This window comes from Carettochelys insculpta, chromosome 14, assembly GCF_033958435.1.
Source record: "Carettochelys insculpta isolate YL-2023 chromosome 14, ASM3395843v1, whole genome shotgun sequence".
NCBI lineage: Eukaryota > Metazoa > Chordata > Testudines > Carettochelyidae > Carettochelys > Carettochelys insculpta.
In genome coordinates, this window is record NC_134150.1 from 19,329,547 (window position 1) to 19,347,947 (window position 18,401).

The 18,401-nt window shown below is 50.1% G+C and overlaps 1 long non-coding RNA gene across 1 annotated transcript in view; it reads right to left on the reverse strand.

The window, feature by feature from the left end:
• The window catches only part of LOC142020765 (uncharacterized), a 146,764-nt gene that overhangs the window by 99,654 nt on the left and 28,709 nt on the right, over positions 1 to 18,401 (reverse strand). The gene's annotated exons all lie outside the window — the stretch shown is intronic.

The following is an 18,401-nucleotide window of genomic DNA, read 5'->3' on the forward strand; positions in this document are numbered from 1 at the left end:
CTGTATTATAGCCTCTGTAACTTAATTGAAGCAATTTGTTTTGTCTTCACTAGGATTTAAAAAAAACAACCTCTTTTCCTAGACTAAACATATCCTAGTTCACAGCACAGCCTTGGACAAAGCTCTTAATTTACTCATCTGTAAAATGAGGATAACAATACTACCTCACAAACAAGGCTTATATTTTGTTAAATTTGGTGTAAGGGACTACAGAAGTAAAAATTATTACTATAAGAACGGATAGGCTAACAGGAAACAAGAGACCCCAAATTCATTCAAAGATTCAGTTCATACCATAAATCCCAAGAGCAGAAATGAAGGGTAAAAGCATCAAACGTGTCTGAATTATTTAGGACCACAAGTCCCATTTTTCGAGTCACTGGCTACGTCTACATGTGAAGCCTACATCGAAATAGGCTATTTCGATGAATAACGTCTACACGTCCTCCAGGGCTGGCAACGTCGATATTCAACTTCGACGTTGCGCAGCCCAACATCGAAATAGGCGCAGCGAGGGAACGTCTACACGCCCAAGTAGCACACATCGAAATAGGGATGCCAGGCACATCTGCAGACAGGGTCACAGGGCGGACTAGCGCTTCCGGGGCAACAGCTAGCCGCCCCCTTAAAGGGCCCCTCCCAGACACACACAGCCTGCACAGCACATGGTCTGAGGAGCCATAGGCACACAGACCCCGGGCGACGCAGGCATGGACCCCCAGCAGCAGCAGCAGCAGCAGCCGCCAGAGGTCCACCCAGCCCTCCCGGCAGGAGCAGGGCTTGCCCTGCTCCATGCCATGCGGGAGGCAGCTGAGCACCTCCTTGCTACACCGGAGGAGGAGCTGCCCCCAGGCCAGCAGGGCTCAACCCCCAACCCTGCAGCACCCCGCCCCCACCCCCGCCTCACACGCCGGCGGCTGTGGAGCTACCCCACCAGCACCGACTGGAGGGAGAGGCTGGTGCTTGGGGAGTGGGACGACGACTGCTGGCTCAGGAACTTCAGGATGAGCCGGCAGACATTTATGGAGCTGTGCCAGTGGCTCACCCCCTCACTCAGGCACCAGGACACCGCCATGCGGCGTGCCCTCACAGTGGAGAAACGGGTCGGCATCGCTGTCTGGAAGCTGGCCACTCCAGACAGCTACCGATCCGTGGGGCAGCAGTTTGGTGTCGGCAAGGCCACCGTCGGGGCTGTCCTCATGGAGGTACGAGAACCCACGGGGGGAGGACAGGGCAGGGGAGGGGGGCCCGGGCAGAGGAGGGGAGGGAAGGGCGGGGGAGGGCAGGGCAGGGCCACGCACACCCTGCTCACCCCTCATTGGTGCTCTCCCATGTGCTTTCCCTGCAGGTTGTGCGTGCCATCAACGCCATGCTCCTGCACGGGCTCGTGAAGCTGGGGGACCCAGATGCCACCATCGCAGCCTTTGCCACCCTGGGCTTCCCCAACTGCTTCGGGGCTCTGGATGGGACTCACATCCCCATCCGCGTCCCGCATCACAGTGGAGGACGACACATGAATCGCAAGGGCTACCATTCTGTGGTCCTCCAGGCCTTGGTGGACAGCCGGGGACGTTTCCAGGACATTTATGTGGGCTGGCCTGGCAGCACCCACGACGCCCGGGTTTTCCAGAACTTGGGCCTGTGCCGCTGGCTGGAGGCGGGGACCTACATCCCCCAGTAGGAGATCCCTCTGGGGGACACCACCATGACCCTCTGCGTCATCACAGATGCGGCATACCCCCTCCGGCCCTGGCTCATGCACCCGTACACGGGCCATCTCTCCGCTAGCCAGGAGCGCTTCAACCAGTGCCTGAACCACGCGCGCCAGGTGGTGGAGCGCTCATTTGGCCGCCTGAAAGGATGCTGGAAATGTCTCCTGACCCGCCTGGATGAGGGCCCCAACAACATCCCCGATTGTGGGTGCCTGCTGCGCCCTGCACAATTTGGTGGAGAGCAAGGGGGAGGCCTTTTTCCAGGGCTGGGCTGTGGAGGCCGGCAGGGCCGACGTGCAGCCACCCGCTGCCCCCAGTCGGCAGGTGGACCCCGAAGGGACCCGGGTCCGGGAGGCCCTGCGGGCCCACTTCGATGATGAGGCCGCAGGGTGAACTCTGCCAGGCCCCCCACTGCCCGCCCCTTCCTCCACCACACTCCTGCCCCAACGCCCACACCATGGAGCACCCAACCGCACCCCCCTCCCACTTTTCCTGGACAAATGACAGCACGCACTTCTGGCTGAACTTAAACTGTTTTTTCTTTGAGAACTCTTTTTTTTAACTATAAATATATAAAACAAGAACAAATTATATACAACGTGTGGAACCAAAGTAATATGTACAAATAAAACAATAGTAAGAAAAAAGTGTGCTCAGTAATAAAAAGAAAACCAGGGAGGATAAAGGGGAGAACTATTTACATGGGGGGGACGGGGCAAATGGGGGGCACAAAATAATAAGTTCAAACTATATACAAGGGGGGGGGGCCACATCCCAGGCCCCTCGCCCCTAAAGTCCGGCACTGGGCGTGGGCGGCCGGGAGCCCCACCGCGGCCCCAGCCCTGTCCGGGGCTGGCTGGGGGCGGGCCGGACCGGAAGATATGCCCGGTGAGTCTCAGCTGGCTCCAGGGGTCCCTCGGCGCTCCGGCCCTCGGTGGTGGGTGGCGGGGCGACGGCGGACGGGACGGCGATGGGCGGAGCAGCTGGTGGTGCGGCGGGTAGAGCAGGCATGTCGGGCGCTGCGGCGGCCGGCACGGCATGGGGGGCCAGGTAATCCACCAGGCGGTTGAAAGTCTCCATGTAGGCCCCTCATGCCTCTTGGCGCCAGGCCAGCGCCCGCTCCTGCACCTGCAGGTGCTGCTCCGCGACCTCCAGCTGCCGACGGTGGATGGCCAGCAGCTGGGGGTCCGTCGCCGTCGGCTGGTGGTGGCGCGGGGTCCGCCGTCTAGCCCGCCGTGGGGCTGGTCGGTCCTCGGCCGAGGGGCTTGCCTGGAGCGATGGCCCCAGAGGGCTCTCCAGGACCACTGATGCCTCGCCGGCGCTCTCTTCTGGTCCTTCTGATGGTGCAGGTGCGGGACACAGGAGAGGAGGGGAGGAAGAAGAATGGAGACAGGCGTTAGTGTGGGCCCCGAGCCGTGGCCTTTGTCCCCCCAGCCCTGTGCTGCAGGTTCCCCACCCCTGTCCCCAGGAGATGCTGCTGTGATGGATGGGGTTCAGGGGTCCCCCTGCACTGCACCCCGTCCCCTGGTGGGAGCGACTCTCACTTCACTCCGCAGGGTCTGACAGGAGAGGTTTCTTAGGCCACAGATGCCCAGTTTCTCCCAGGAGTGACAGCACCAGCTGTCGGAAGAGACAGTCCTTCCAACCCGTCCTGGGGAGAAGACCCCAAGGGGTGCCCCTCTGGGATGCAGCTTTCCCCCTCCTCAGGCTGGCTGCCTTCCAGCTCTCCCTTCCCCTAGCCTCTACCTGTGGCCCCCGCCCTCCCCCCCCAATTCAAAGCCAGCTCGGCTCCTCCCTCCTCTTTGTTCAGGGCAGAGGTGTCACCTGCCAGCTGTAGCCCCACGATCATCCTTTGCCCCTGGGAGCTATTCGGCTCTTGTTGCTCATATCTAGCCTGAGTCTCCCTTTTGCACTCCCCCCACTCCATCACATGCTGCTGCTGCTGCTGTTGCTGCTGCTGCTGCTGCGGGCTGTCCCACCCCCTCCTCCCGGGGGCCCCTCGAGGTTCCGCTCCCCCCTGCCCTGGGGATGGGGCATGGCACTGTCGTGCAGGGTGGAGGGGGGCCAGGGGCTGATGCACTGCTGTGAGGGACATGGCCCTGCTGTCCTTGGGGCCATGGCCATGTGAGGGGCCCTGGACACATATCTATTACCCCCCGCCCCTCAAACCCAGGGGTGTACACCAGAGGGGGGTACATACCTGTCAGTCCACTCCCACGGTCCGGAGATCCCCGGGGGGCGGAGGCCCTGCTGCTGCTCCAGGATGGCAGGAGGAGGATCTGCAGCCCGGATTCTGCGGAGGAGGAGCCCCCCTCCTCCTCCTCCTCCTCCTCCTCCTCCTCCTGCCGCGATGGCCCGGGGGTGAGCCCCCGGGGTGCGGGGCTTACCTCCGGGGCGGACTCCGGCTGCAGGGCCTGCTGGGGCTCGTCGGCCGAAGTATCAAGGGTGGCCGGAGGGGAGGAGGTGTGCCGGGGGCCCAGCATGTCCCTGACCTCCCTGTAAAAGGGGCAAGTGACGGGGGCGGCCCCAGATTGGCCGGCCGCATCCCGGGCCTGGGAGTAACCCTGCCGCAGCTCCTTCACCTTACTCCTGACGTGATCAGGAGTGCGGGCAGGGTGACCCCGGGCAGCCAGGCCGTCGGCCAGCCGAGCGAATGCATCCGCGTTCCACCTCTTGCTCCCCATTACCTGGAGCTCCTCCTCCTCGCTCCAGAGCCCCAGCAGGTCCCGCAGCTCGGCCTCCGTCCAGGAGGGGCCCCGCTGCCACTTGCCAGCCTGGCTGCCCACCTGGCTGCGCTGGCTGCCCTGGCTCCCCTTGGGGGGGGTCCCCTGGGGGGGGCTGCCAGGCAGCCATCGCAGATGGGGTGGCTGGTTTGGATGGCTGAGGGACGTGCAGGCTGGCCACGTGTCTGGGCTGCCGCCTGCACGTTCCCTCAGCTTCCTGCACAGGAAGGGAGGGGGAGGGGACCTTTAAGGGGCCGCTCCATGCGGCCACCATTGAGCTGAGGGGCTGGAGAGAGCGTCTCTCAACCCCTCAGCTGATGGCCGCCATGGAGGACCCCGCAATTTCGACGTTGTGGGACGCGCAACGACTACACGGTCCCTACTTCGACGTTGAATGTCGAAGTAGGGCGCTATTCCTATCCCCTCATGGGGTTAGCGACTTCGACGTCTCGCCGCCTAACGTCAAAGTTAACTTCGAAATAGCACCCGACGCGTGTAGCCGTGACGGGCGCTATTTCGAAGTTAGTGCCGCTACTTCGAAGTAGCGTGCACGTGTAGACATGGCTACTGAGGCACTTAGGAACCTACATCTCATAAAAATGGGATTCTGTCACTTTTTAACATGTTGCCATTGAGCTCCTAAGTCTCTTGGGCACTTCTGCATGTTCCCCAATGTTTTGGTGTTAAAAGGCCAAAGTGGAAATGTCCTCATCTACATTCTTGCATACGTAAAGCTGATGACCTGGGACTGAACCTGAGACCTTAGGGGCTAAAGCTATGTGCCTCTACTGCATGAGCTAAAAGGCAACTGCTTCTCAGCTGAAGCTGTAGAGCAGACTTCACTCTGCCTTGCCAGTGTTTTCAGTCAGCATTTCCTGTAAGCTGAGCACTTGGACACCTGCCCTAGGAGAGTCAGGTGCCCTCCAGCTGAATAGGAGACTGCCCACAGCACGCACAGCAGGCAGCATGTGTTTCTAATAGTGGTGCATATCTGCACAAGCTTTGCAGTGCACATGACAAAATTTACTCCACACAGGATGCAAAAAAAATTAGCGGGAACCCTGGTCTCAGTGCCTCTGGATTACACACATATACAATATTCGAATAATTGGTATTTGACTGAAGCAGTATGCATTTAAAATCAGTCATTACATTCCTTTCTGTCCGGCCCATAGCATCTCTTTGGGTCCTACCTTTGGCAGATAAAGCTCCTACTGACTGCAATGTAAATGTGCACTCCAGTGCCTTGTGCCTGGACCAATCTTTCTGATACAATCTCCACAACTCCTCTCCTTCTGCAAGGAGACTGGGGGAAGAAGACCTCAGAAGAGAGCAGGGGTATTGTAGGGAAAGATGCTGCTTGACATATATATCTGCTCCTGCAGATGGCATCACTCTCTCGCCTGCAGCTTGGGCATGGAGGGGCTTCACCAGGCTCTGAAAACAAAGGGAAGAATCCTGTGGGACCCTTATTTCCACTCCTGGTATTCTAGGGCGTTTTTGCCCACAGTTAAGCTACATCTACACTCGAGAGTTTTGTTGACAAAACTCATGAAGCAGCCACACTAAAAATGTCTTCTGTCGACAGTGAATTGACAGAATGTGACACTTTAGTCGACAGCCTTTGGCCTCCCCCCCCGCCCCCACAAAGCAGAACGCCTTTCTTGATAGAATCTGTTGACAAAAAAGCCATGTGGATGCTTAGGGGGGCCATCTGATGACCAATGGGGCTTCCAGGTAACCAGGCAGCCCTGCCTGCTGTGCTTCCCTTTGGCTGTTCTGTAGAGAGTGGCTGGCTGCTCTCTGTCGACAGAGCGGATTGCTTTTAGATCCACTTTGCTGTCTGGCCACAATCTGTCAACAGAAGTTTTGTCAGCAGATATCTTCTGACAGTAACTTCTGTTGACAGATCGCTGTAGTGTAGACATAGCCTAACTGTTTTGTTTTTTTCTGTGCCTCCCAGTGCAGGTGAGTGCCAATGTTATCACTATTTGAATTGAGCCATGTTGAGACTTTACTGATATTAACTGTTTTGCTGTCTGCTCCTCCACAGGGGTTTACAGAACCCAGCAATTATAACAACATGACAACACTTGGGATAAATGTGACAAAAGGGTAACTGCTAATGGCATCACCAACACTGAAGGATTCCAGATAATCTTGTGATTATAATGGCTGATTAATGGGCATCCAAGAAATCATTTTAAAGACAGCAACAGCAGGTGCCAAATACTCACACAGGTATCTGAACTTTTTTTTTTTTTTTTTTTTTTTTAAAAGGAGGAGCTTGTGAATTAGAAGTATTTGTACTTGTTATAGAACAAGCAGCTGAATTTAGAACAGATTTGCAATGTACCTTGCTGGTGAACTGTGACTCAGGAACCGTCTCAAGAATTGGTGCCAATGGGCACAATGGGCACTGTGTGCCAGCACACTAGAGTTTACTTTTATGCTTTTCAAATACATTTGTGAGTTTGATCCTCAGCTCCAGACACACTCCTCTAAGTCACTCATCCAAAAGTAGGAATGGATGCAAAGGGCATTATGGTATTTTTATAACCTCTGCAAGGGACTTGACAGCTCCTGTGGCCCTTTAGGAAAGATGTATAGAAGGGGCGGTTCTGCAACCCCCAGAAGGCTGGGCAGCCAGCCCCCACACATCGCAGTGCCTGCCCTCCAGCCCTGCCCTCAGAGCTGTGCGGAGTGGTGCTCCGGTGGCAATTTAAAAGGCCTTGGGCTCCAGTCATGCTCCTGCCTCAGCAGCAGTGGCTGTGAGCTCCAAGCCCCTTTCAATTGCCAGGTCCTGGGGCATATGCCTCTCTTGCCCTCCCCATTGGCAGGTCTGATCTTCCCACAGTGCAGACCAAGTTATGGCAGACACTCATGCCACCACTGGGTGAACTGAGGATTACTGGATTTCAGTAGAAAGCCCTGAGACATTTCCTACGTTCAAGACTGTGAGGAAGGTGACAAGAGCCAGCACAGAAAGCTCTATATCACCCCAAGATTCCCACTTGCCGGCTGGGGTGGATCCACCACTAACTGGGTAAGCAGCTCTATAAAGGGGTCATGATGAGGCCCAGGATCTGGGCCTGTGCATTCAGAACTGAAACCACAGATTAAAGACAAATCCAGCCTGAATTTACCCAACACAATAGCAGGAGGAGATCTCAGAGTCTTAACAATCACGGCACCATTTCAGGGACTGTACTGCCAAAAGAATGAACATCGTGGGCTCTGCTACTCCATTCACTTGGAGCACAAATTCTGAAACTTCATTATACTGACACCTCCTCCCGACAAAAAAAGTTACTACCTCACCCCGGGAACAGGAACCAAAGCCTGAGACCCTACACCCAAACTCCACCACTCCTCCACTCAGGGTCGAAGGCCTCAGCAAGTCTAACACCAGACCTAGCAATCCCATTAAAACAGGGTTGCAACTCAGGACCCATTTTGGGGTTCCAACCTACAGTTTCAGAGCTACTGACTTAAAGACCAATTTTTCAAAATGAGGCTATTACTTGTTAGCACACATTAGTACACACATGCAGTAGTCTTTGCTTTCACCTGCACATAGGTAACAGAAGCATAAACAATCTGCAGAAATGCTGAGCAGAATATGCAAATAAGGTTTGTTCATGTAAATTATCCCACTTTCATGCACAAAGTCACTGGGTATTTACAAAATGCATGAGATCACATTTGAACTTCTGACCCTAGGATCTTTCAGACATAGTTTGTTCTTTTACCTTATGTTCATGCTTTCTTAGTTGCCTTTCAGTTTTCTGAAACCTCTTCTGTAAATTACAAGTTAAGGGAGAAGAATAGCTGAATGATGAAAACATTTCTTACTACCAGAGAAGATACAAGCTTATTCGTTAGTGAAAATGTATGATCTCCACCTTTTTCCTCTGCAACTTCACTCTCAGGTTGATATCAGTATAAAGCACAAAAGAAGGATAATTAGATTCTTCAGCTATCCTGTTTACGTACAATGGATGAGGTTCACCCTGTGCACAGGACCTACACAAACCTAGGTGTCCCTTATCACATAGCTGCTCTTTCATACATTTCATGCATACATTCTGCAGGAAATGGTGCTCCCACCTCAAGCACCTCATTGTGTCAGGACTTGGCACAACCAGCATACCTCAGTTTCCCCTTCACTTGCCTGCCAAAGTCCTGCCAAGAGGGACCAAATGAGTCAAAGAGGGCTGGGACCTTTAAATTGCTACCGCAGTGCACTCAGGGTGGCTCTGAGAGCTGCCTGGAGACCATGGCGCAGTACACTCTGGCTGGCACTGATGGCTGGCTGAGCCAGCCCCACCTCTTCTGCCTGAAACTCCACCCTCTGCAAGCACCTAGCCAGCCCTCCCCACCTTGCCCAGGGGCCCAGTGAGGCTTTCAGTCCTGCTGGCCCTCCATAAAACGGAGCGCAGCCTTTCTTGGTGTTCATTCTAAGTCCCACCTTTAGGCTAAAATTATTCATGTACCCATGACACAATCTGCAGAATCAGTGTGATAAAATACAACAGAATCAATGTTATGGGATACAACAGAATGACAGAAGTTTTTCCTTGTTTTTTACAGAGACAATTCCAGCTCCCACTGTCAAGTGTCTCCAGTCGGTTCCCAGTCTCTGTACTCCTGTCCCAGGACCCAGCTCTCCAGGTCATCTACTTGAAAGTCCGCAGACTCACTTTTTTCCCCCACAATTCTTCATCCCTGGACCCATCTCAAATGTCCTGTCATAGGACTCCCTGAAACATCCACTCCACAGACCTCTGTGTCCGTGGACACAAACCCTGCTCAGGCAACCTCCCTACTACACAACCAATCTCTTGTCCTGGGCTTGCCTTCCTGGAGCCTTACAGAACACAAAACACTGCCAGTGACCATTAAAAGTCACAAAGGTTTTTTTTTTTTCCCCTTTTCAGGTTTTAATATGTAAGAGAAACTGTTAAGTAGATTTAAACTCAAAATTAGAGCTGTCTGAGCACTATTCAAATGATAAAATGACAAAAGATACAAAATTGACCAAATGACATACTTCACAAAAGCGTGCGGCTATTTGACAACTTCTACTCACAAGTGGGGTCGGGGTGCAAAAGGTAGAGGGGGAAAAGCCCCATCCCTCGGGGTCCATGCCATCCCACTTGCACGCAGTCCTGGTGCCAGGGGGCAGCCTCACATTGAGGGAGTCTCTGGAGAGCTTGGGAGGGAGGGGATTGGAGGAGGCAGGGGAGCCCACCAGGGTCCAGTAGCTCCCTCCCTCAGTCTGATGTGTATGTTAGGTCTCCTCCCCTTGCAGGTCATGATGGCCATTGATACCACCCTGCTGTAGAGTGTCATCCATGTCACAGACGTCGACACAGTGGTGGCCAGATTCGCTGCTCTGGGATTCCCAACTGCTTCAGGGTGATCGATGGGACCCACATCCCCATCCATGCCCCGGCCCAGAGCACAACCAAGCTCATCAGAGGAAAAGGATTTTACTCTATCATGCTGCAGGCCCTGGTTGACCACCGGAGACAGTTCCTTAACGTGTACATCAGGTGGTCAACCTGGCCACATGACACGTATGTGTTCTGCAATTCCAGCCTGTGCCAAAGGAAGGAGGCAGGGACCTTTGTGTCTTGCTGGGAGTGGCGGTCAGGGATGCGAACATGCCACTCTGCACTGGGGGGATGCCGCCTACTCCCTCATGCCCTGGCTCATGAAACAATACACCACATATCTGGACCCGAGCCAGGATGTTCAATGCTTGGCTCAACCGGTCATGGATGTAGGCCAAGCGCGCCTTCAGCTGCCTGAAGGCATGCTTCAGGTGCCTCCTCACCCAGCTGGACATGGAGAAGCAGCACGTCCCCCAAGTTGTGACAGCATGCTGTGCCTTCTACAACATTGTGAATGGGGAGGGGGGAGGTCTTCCTCCCAGGGTGGGGTGGATGCTGGATGAGGCTATGAACAGCACGCACAGCTCCGGTCTGCAATGCTCATTGGGATGGGCTGCACATCCAAGAGGTCCTAAGAGAGACCTCCCATGGCCCCCAATGACTCTCCCCAGGGCACCCCAAGTGGGGGCCTTGGGACCACAGCCCTACCCCATCCCCACTATGACCCCTCCCTTCACCCCCTTGCCCCTCCCTGACCCTTCTCCAATAAAGAAGGATGTGGGAGTGGTAAACAAACAACCTTTTTACTGACCCAAAGATAAATTAATGTAAAATAAACATCGTCATAAATAACTATGTACAGAGTACAATAAAGGTTAACTATATACAGTGAGGGTACTTGGGACACAGGTTGGTGTCATAGTCTACATAAACTGAAGGATGCCTACTAATCTGGGGGCATCACTACAAGGAGGGTGATGGGGGGCCACGACCCCACAGGGGAGTGGGAACCTGAGTGGCATCAGACTCGGGATTCCCCCCACCACCACAGGTTTGGGGTTCTCCTCTGGCATGGCTAAGGCCAGGAGGTATGGAGGTGGTGAGGCTGTGGTTGGGTCTGGGCTGGCTGGGGAGAATGGTGGGGGGCCTGGGGAGCAGGGGTGGCAGCCCTGGCCATCAACCATTGGAGCAGGTCCAGGAGGGCATGCAGGATAGTTGGTGAGGGCAGGGTGGTGGGGGGAGTTTGGTGGCAGGGGGAGCAGGAGCAGCAGCCATGTGTGCTGCCCTGGTAGGAAGTTGAGGCTGGATCTACCCTCACTTGGTGTGGGTCCAGCTGTAAGGAAGACAAGGAGGGAAGTCGGTGAGCCATTCATGCAACACAGCCCCTGATACCCTGGCCCCCCTGGCCCCTCACCATGAGCACCAACCAATACCCACCAGGCCACAGGACAGGGATGTCCATGGAAAACTGGCATGTGTGGCCTGCACAGTGGGCCCTGCCACACAGGGACTGCACAGTGCCTCTGGGACCAGGCTGACCATTGCACCCCCTTCCCTCCCGTTTGATGGACAAGCACTTAAGGAGGGCGTCCAGCCACAGAGGAGTCCCTCATAGCTGGACACAGCCTGGCCCTCCCCGGGGGGAGCCAGTACATGAAAGTGTGTCTCGTGACACAGTCCACGGAAGCAAGTGCTGACTGTTGCCTGTGGGCATACCCACATGACAGGAGCTGCACTCCTAGGTGTTTCTGGGGTCAGGCCGGTGCCCATGTGGCTGGCCCACTTCCAGCCATGGCAAGTGCTGGCAGCCCCCTTTCCCCCAGGGGCTGGGGCTTATCCGGGCTCCCATGAGGCTGGCAGTGGGCTGCCTGCTGGGCCTGGGTGGAACATGCTGCCTTCAACATGGTTCCATGTGCAAGAATTGCGGTGTGTGGTCCCATCCAAGCCTCCCTGGCAAGGCTTGTAGCGTGCCCCATCTGCACTGGCCCCCACACCCTGTGATGTGCAACGCACAGCGTACTTATTCGAGGGTCCCTCAAAACAGTCCAGAGATGCCCTGGAGGTGGCTTGGTTGGAGGTCGCCAGGGTGCTTCTCCTCGAGCTCCAGCTGTGAGGTCAACTGCTCCGTAATGTCCATGGTGACAGTCACAGGGAAGGTTTTGTCACTCCCCCCCGCAGGAGGTGGTGAAGCTCCCCATAGTAGAGGCAGGTGGCTGGTCCAGCTCCTGATCTGCTCCATGCATCATGGCTCATGCATACCACTGGCACAGCTCCTTCACCTTCACCCACTCCTGCTCCATGCCGCAGGCAAGGTGGCCCCATGCTGCCAGGGCAGTGGCCAGCCAGGCATAGGCAGGGGCATTCCTCCACTTTGCCAAGTGGTCCCAGAGGGTATGTTCCTTGGCCCACATGGCCAGGAGGGCCCGTATCTTGTGCCTGGTCCAGGAGGCAGCCCAGTATTTTGTATCCCTGGGAGGGTCCTGGGACCCCTCAAACTGGTCCCAGAGGGCCCCGCTGGGTTGTGGGGTGGCTGGCTTTCAGCCACCTATGCAGGTTCCATCATCAGGAGTGGCTACGAAGGCATGGGGGAGCAGCAATGGTGCTTCTGCTGCTGCTGCCAGGCTCTCAGCTTCCTGTCACAGGGTTTCTGGGGCTCCCTGCAACTTTAAGAATGTTCGGAGGCAGGGACCAGAGAGCTCTGACTGCTGTGGACTGGACATCCCCAGGGCAGCTGACCAGCACCATGGAGATTTCTGTTGACAGACGGCCCCTCCAGAACATCCATGCTGGCTTTCTGTCAACAGACATCTGTCAAGAGAGGCATTCTGCCTCTTGGGGCAAAGGCAGAATGTTGCTGACAGAAGTGCCACACCTTTGTAATGTGGATACTCTGCAAGTTATGTTGACAAAATGTCAGTTTTGTCAACAAATCTCTCTAGTGTAGACATAGCTCAAGAGCTGACTGACTTCAAATTCAGGTTGGCACAAAAAGGTCATTACATCAAAATTCACCTCTTTGTATGTTTCCAGAATAAGGCCCATGTAGCACAGGGCTTGTATTGGATTTAAGTGGTGCGTTCATTTTGAGCCAACTTTTGTTTAGAAATTTGTTTCACCTTAAGGATGTAAAGCACAACAAATAAGAATGAATGATTATTCCATAGTATTTGAAGAAAAAATGTGGCATTCAGGGAAAACTAAATATGATAATTACAGTTTCAATCTTCATTAATTTAAATATTTTAACCTGATAATTAGTGTGACTGGTCATTCACATGAAAACATCAGGTTTGAAGGAGCAATTCCAGCAATAATATATATAAATTAGGCATGGAGTTACATACTTGTTTTTAATATGCAATTAAACAATAATTTTAAGCCCTAAATACTTTACTGCTGGAGGTGACAGTTTCTTCTGTCCCATCTGACAGAGCTAAGCTTGCTAGATAAGAGTTTTTAAACACAGACAAGCAAAGCAAAGTTTACAAATATTAACAACAGAATCATCATTGCAATTTCCACTCTCTATTGTCCAATTTATAAATACAGAACAAAATGTTAAATTCAATAACTATTCTGTTTCCCTTAGCACAAGAGCAGAAAGAACACAATGTAGTGCTGGGCAAGTGCCCTTCCCCCAGAAAACTGTTTCATTTACAAAAGAAACAATTCACGCTCAGTTTTGTTCTAAGACTTCCTTTTAAGAGAGGAGAGCAGGCTCCCCAAGTGCCAGCAGTAGCCAGCAGCTATGTATGAACCTTTTGCAATAATTACCCATATGTCAATATAACAGGGCATCGGAAAGACTCAATTTGCTAACATCCTATTACAAATTACATACAGTCTCATCTGTTAGTAAATTTTCTCCATGACTTAGTTGTATGTATGATGATTAGTTTCCATTTTATTTCTGTGAACAGACAAAGTATCGTGGCTTGCATTTTCCGGTTTACAGAGTTCCTTAATTTTTGAAGACTAATATGACAATTATCAAGTCACTAAGCCTCCTGAAATGTTCCCTGCTTTGGTGTGGAAGATTTTTCAGAATATGAGCATACCATAGTATGTTGAATATACATATATCCATCCAAAACTATTTTATACTTAAACAAAAGATGAATTACTTATAGACTGAACTAATAGGGCCTATTTATAAGTGAAAAAAACAGCATGCTGAAAACATTTATGAGAAAATTAGAGAGTTGGTTATATCACTTTTCACAATCTGGCCCTATAATTAAGTCTGTCTCTTTTATGAGGGGAAAGCACACTATATTTAAAACTATTAACAAGCCTTAAAGTGGTGTATATTGTAAACACAGATTCCTTCTGCCGTGAATGTCATAAACATTTAATACATAGAATAATTTATGAGAGAAAACAACTTACTGCTATGGAGGACACAGCTTTTTAATTTTAGTGATTCATCTGATGATATAGATTAAATGCCTTCATTTATGCAATGTGAAATTTAGTTATTTCACAGTTTTAACCATATTTTAGTTAAAATTTTCAGTAGTAATAGAGTTCATCAAAGGTACATTTCTGGCTTTTCCCATGAATGGGATTCTTGACTGGTGTCCCAGAGTATCCTAGAAAAAGCCAGGGTGTGTCAGTATGGCACCTATGTGATATGAAAATGGCTAATGCAAGATGGTTGGCACATTTTAGAGCCATCTGTTATCAATTCATTTTATTTTGTTTTGGTAGAGTTTGTGCAGTGAATTTTTACTAGTGATTTAAACATATATTTAAACCACTGCAAGCATAAGAAAGTGAGCTTTTATGCCCCAATGGGCATAGACTGTACATTGCCTATTCAGTACAATGGGTCTACTAAAAGGAAAGCTCTGGACAAGTCAGAGGATTTAGGACTTAAAGGTTTCTCCCAAATATCATCATACTGGTTGCTGGATTTAGTGGGTGGGTGCTGGGTCTTGGTGGCTGTGATATATAGGAGGTCAGAGTTAATGCTTTTCGATCCACCCTTCTGGCCTTGAACTCTCTGACTATTACACTGAAAGTCATTTCACAGCTGATTGCTCTAATCAGGGTAAAGACTGGATTTATATTTAACTGAGTTAAATTACGGATTTTAGTCACGATTAAAACCACAAGCAAGAAACCCTTGATCTGAACTGATTTTAATCATGCTTTGTATTTTTACTGTACTTTGTTTTCCCAAAGAAAAGTTGCTTCTCATCTCTTGGTAACCACTAAAATATGTTGATTTGCAGCTAAATATAGCTTTACACCAAATATGGTGCTTTTTTGTTTTTTGCTCACACTTGAAGGATATACTGTACTATGTATGTTTATTTAAACAACTGTATAGCCTACATGTACTCAGATTCTTGATTTTTATATTTTTAGTGTGTTATGAAGTGGTGAATGATACATTACCTTTTACTAGATGACATATAAAAATGTAATTTGTATCAAGGTGTTTGAATGGAAATTCAAATTAAATTAAAAATGCACAAAATGTGAATTTAAATATTTCATCAAATTAAACTACCTTAAATATTCTTCAAAAGCAATGAGGGGTCCTGTGGCACCTTCTAGACTAACAGAAATGTATGAGCATAAGCTTTCGTGGGCAAAATTCTGTTAGTCTAGAAGGCGCCACAGGATCCCTCGTTGCTTTTGCAGATCCAGACTAACACGGCTATCCCTCTGATACTTAAATATTCTTGATAACACAAGAAAAATAAGTTTACTAATTTATGTTTTATGTTTTATATTTAAAATGAAATATTAACTGTAACTAGTGAACTGAATTAATTTTTTCCTATCACTATGTCCTTCAGAATTTTAGAGCTAACAGAGATTAACCTCTCACATCTAATTTTTATTCCTGGAAGAATGAAAACAAACTTTCTGGATTTTTCCGCTCTCATTTGATTTCTTGACTTGGAATGTACTAGCTATTGAACTGAACTACTTAAATAAATTGAAATGAAAAAAATATTTTGTCTGCAAAAGTTACTGCTGTCAAAAACTGTTTTAGCACTTCAACAAACTCTGGTTCCAGGTGCTCAGTCAATGATTTCCACCAGCTCAGTAGTTTGCCTCTCTTTAAAACTTGGTAGCAAACATCTATTGCTCAGTATTAATTTTTGTTTAATTTAAATGGTTTTAAATACTTTATCCTAAATGTAGGGCTTAACATAGGTTGTCAATTTCAAATTTAAAATGGGCATTTAAAAATAAACCTGTATCTAATTTAAATGTTTAAAATCCTTTTAAGTATCATTAGTTTTTATCCCTCCTGGCTTTAATAAGATGGATATATTGCACAAATGTAACAGTCTCCCTATTATACTCTTTCCTTTCTAGTATACCCAAAGATCTGATGGGGAGGTGTTTGTTCACACGTTAAAAAGCCTCAAGTCTCCTTACTCCTAATTACTTTAAATCCATTTTAATGAGTACTCTTGGAACAGTGAATGCATTAGGATATTAACTCTGGAGATGTAAGGTAACTTAGACTAGAACCCATAAATAAAATCTGGTCCACAACCAGAACCACTGGAAGTTGGCTGTATAGGCTGTCCCTGCTCAGCAGAGGCACAGAACTAGAAAAGCAAAGGCATCACTGGCCATCAAAGGAGTATGGACAAGTGTATGTGTAGGGAAGCTTGGACCAGCACCTCCACCAACTTTCCAGATCTCTACTTATAGCGAGCACTGAAGGTGAGCAACCATTTATCAGAAAAACATCCTCTTTTATTTGTAGGCAATCATTTTTATTGTAATGCTCATTTCTCTGACATTACACATTTCCTTGCCAAAGTAATATTAAAGGATTTCATCAGGGACAGTTCCTTCTTCCCTGACCGCCCTTAGTCACGTCACACTTCTTTTGTCAGAAGAGGCTAAATTATCAGTTGATTTTGCTTATTTTGATGCTCCACTGCAGTTAGGCTCTTACCCAGGGTCTGCCTATAACCTTTCAGTGTCACACATTATTAGCTTAGATACTTCCTTTTGGGAGAACGTGGCTAACGCTGTCCACGGGTTCACACAGTAGACAAACACTCAATGCTTAAGATAGAGCATTCACGGTCTTCAGCAGTGCTGGAGGGCAATATGGGCTCATTACTCATTTCATCATCTGGAAGCAGTATAATTATTGTTATGAGGCCTTACCTCTGCCAGGGCTTCTTATCTGAGAGGTTATCAGTACAGTCATTGTAAGCCCAGCTGCTCTATTAATTGACTGTGTGCCAAACCCTTGTACTGTAATTGCACTGACTGAGCAAAATCAGCTTGTTGATTAAATGTGATTGGTTTTGGTTTTAACTAATAAAACTGAATGAATTAGAGGCCAATCAGCATTCTGTTGTTTTTACTGAAGCAGCCAACCTGTTTTAAAATTTAATAAGGTAATAAATTAATATTAATGCACATAGAAATAATAATCTGTGGGCTCACTGGAATCCTTCCTCACAGTTCTACAAGCATAGATAAGGACTGATCTGTAAACTGTCTGCTATACCAGCGGTTCTCAACCAGGGATATGTGTACCCTTGGCAGTAGATCAAGGTCTTCCAGAGGGTACATCAACTCTTCTAGGTATGTGCCTAATTTTACAACAGGCTACCTAAAAAGCACTACAGGTTGAACCTCTCTCATCTGGCACCCTCAGAAATTGCTGGATCACGGGAGGTTAATATTGTCTAGCATATCACCAACACTTCCACTGCTTATTGAGCTTTCAGAATACATCTTGATGCAAATTACAGTTAAATAACAGCACAACACACTGAGAACCAAAACTGGTATCTGTAAACAAACTTTATGGGACCACAGGAAACTTGGCCATATCCATGATAAGTGGTCGTCCAGCTAACTAAAATCATGCCAGATTACTGAAATTGCCAGATGAGAGAAAGAGAAGTTACTCACCATAGTAACGATGGTTCTTCGAGATGTGTCCCCGTGGGTGCTCCACGATAGGTGTCGGGCTCGCCCCGGCGCCGCAGATCGGATCTTTCCGGCACTTTCTGCCGGACCGCGCATGCACCGGCGCACACCGCTCCCTTGCGCGCTCCCGGCCACGTGCGCAATCCGGTCCCCGCCAGTTCCTTGACCAACCGCCTCGGATGCTCCTGAAAAACACTAAACAGAGATCCAAAGCGGGGAGGATGGGCGGGTGGTGGAGCACCCACAGGGACACATCTCGAAGAACGATCGTTACTATGGGGAGTAACTTCTCTTTCTTCCTCGAGTGTCCCCGTGGGTGCTCCACGATAGGTGACTACCCAGCAGTAACCCAAGAAAGGAGGTGGGTAATCGGGTTATGTGCAGCTTGCCCCCGAAAGGACCGCTGTCAAGAGACGGGTATCCTCTTGCAATATCCTGTGTAGGGCATAATGCTTGCCGAAGGTGTCATAGGATGACCGTGTCGCCACTCTGCAGATGTCTTTTAGCGCAATGCCCTTGAAAAAGGCTGTTGATGCCGCCACCGCCCTGGTGGAGTGAGCCCTAGGCGGGGCCAGTAAAGGAGTCTTTCTAAGTTCGTAGCACATTTTTATACAGGATACGATGTGCTTCGAGATTCT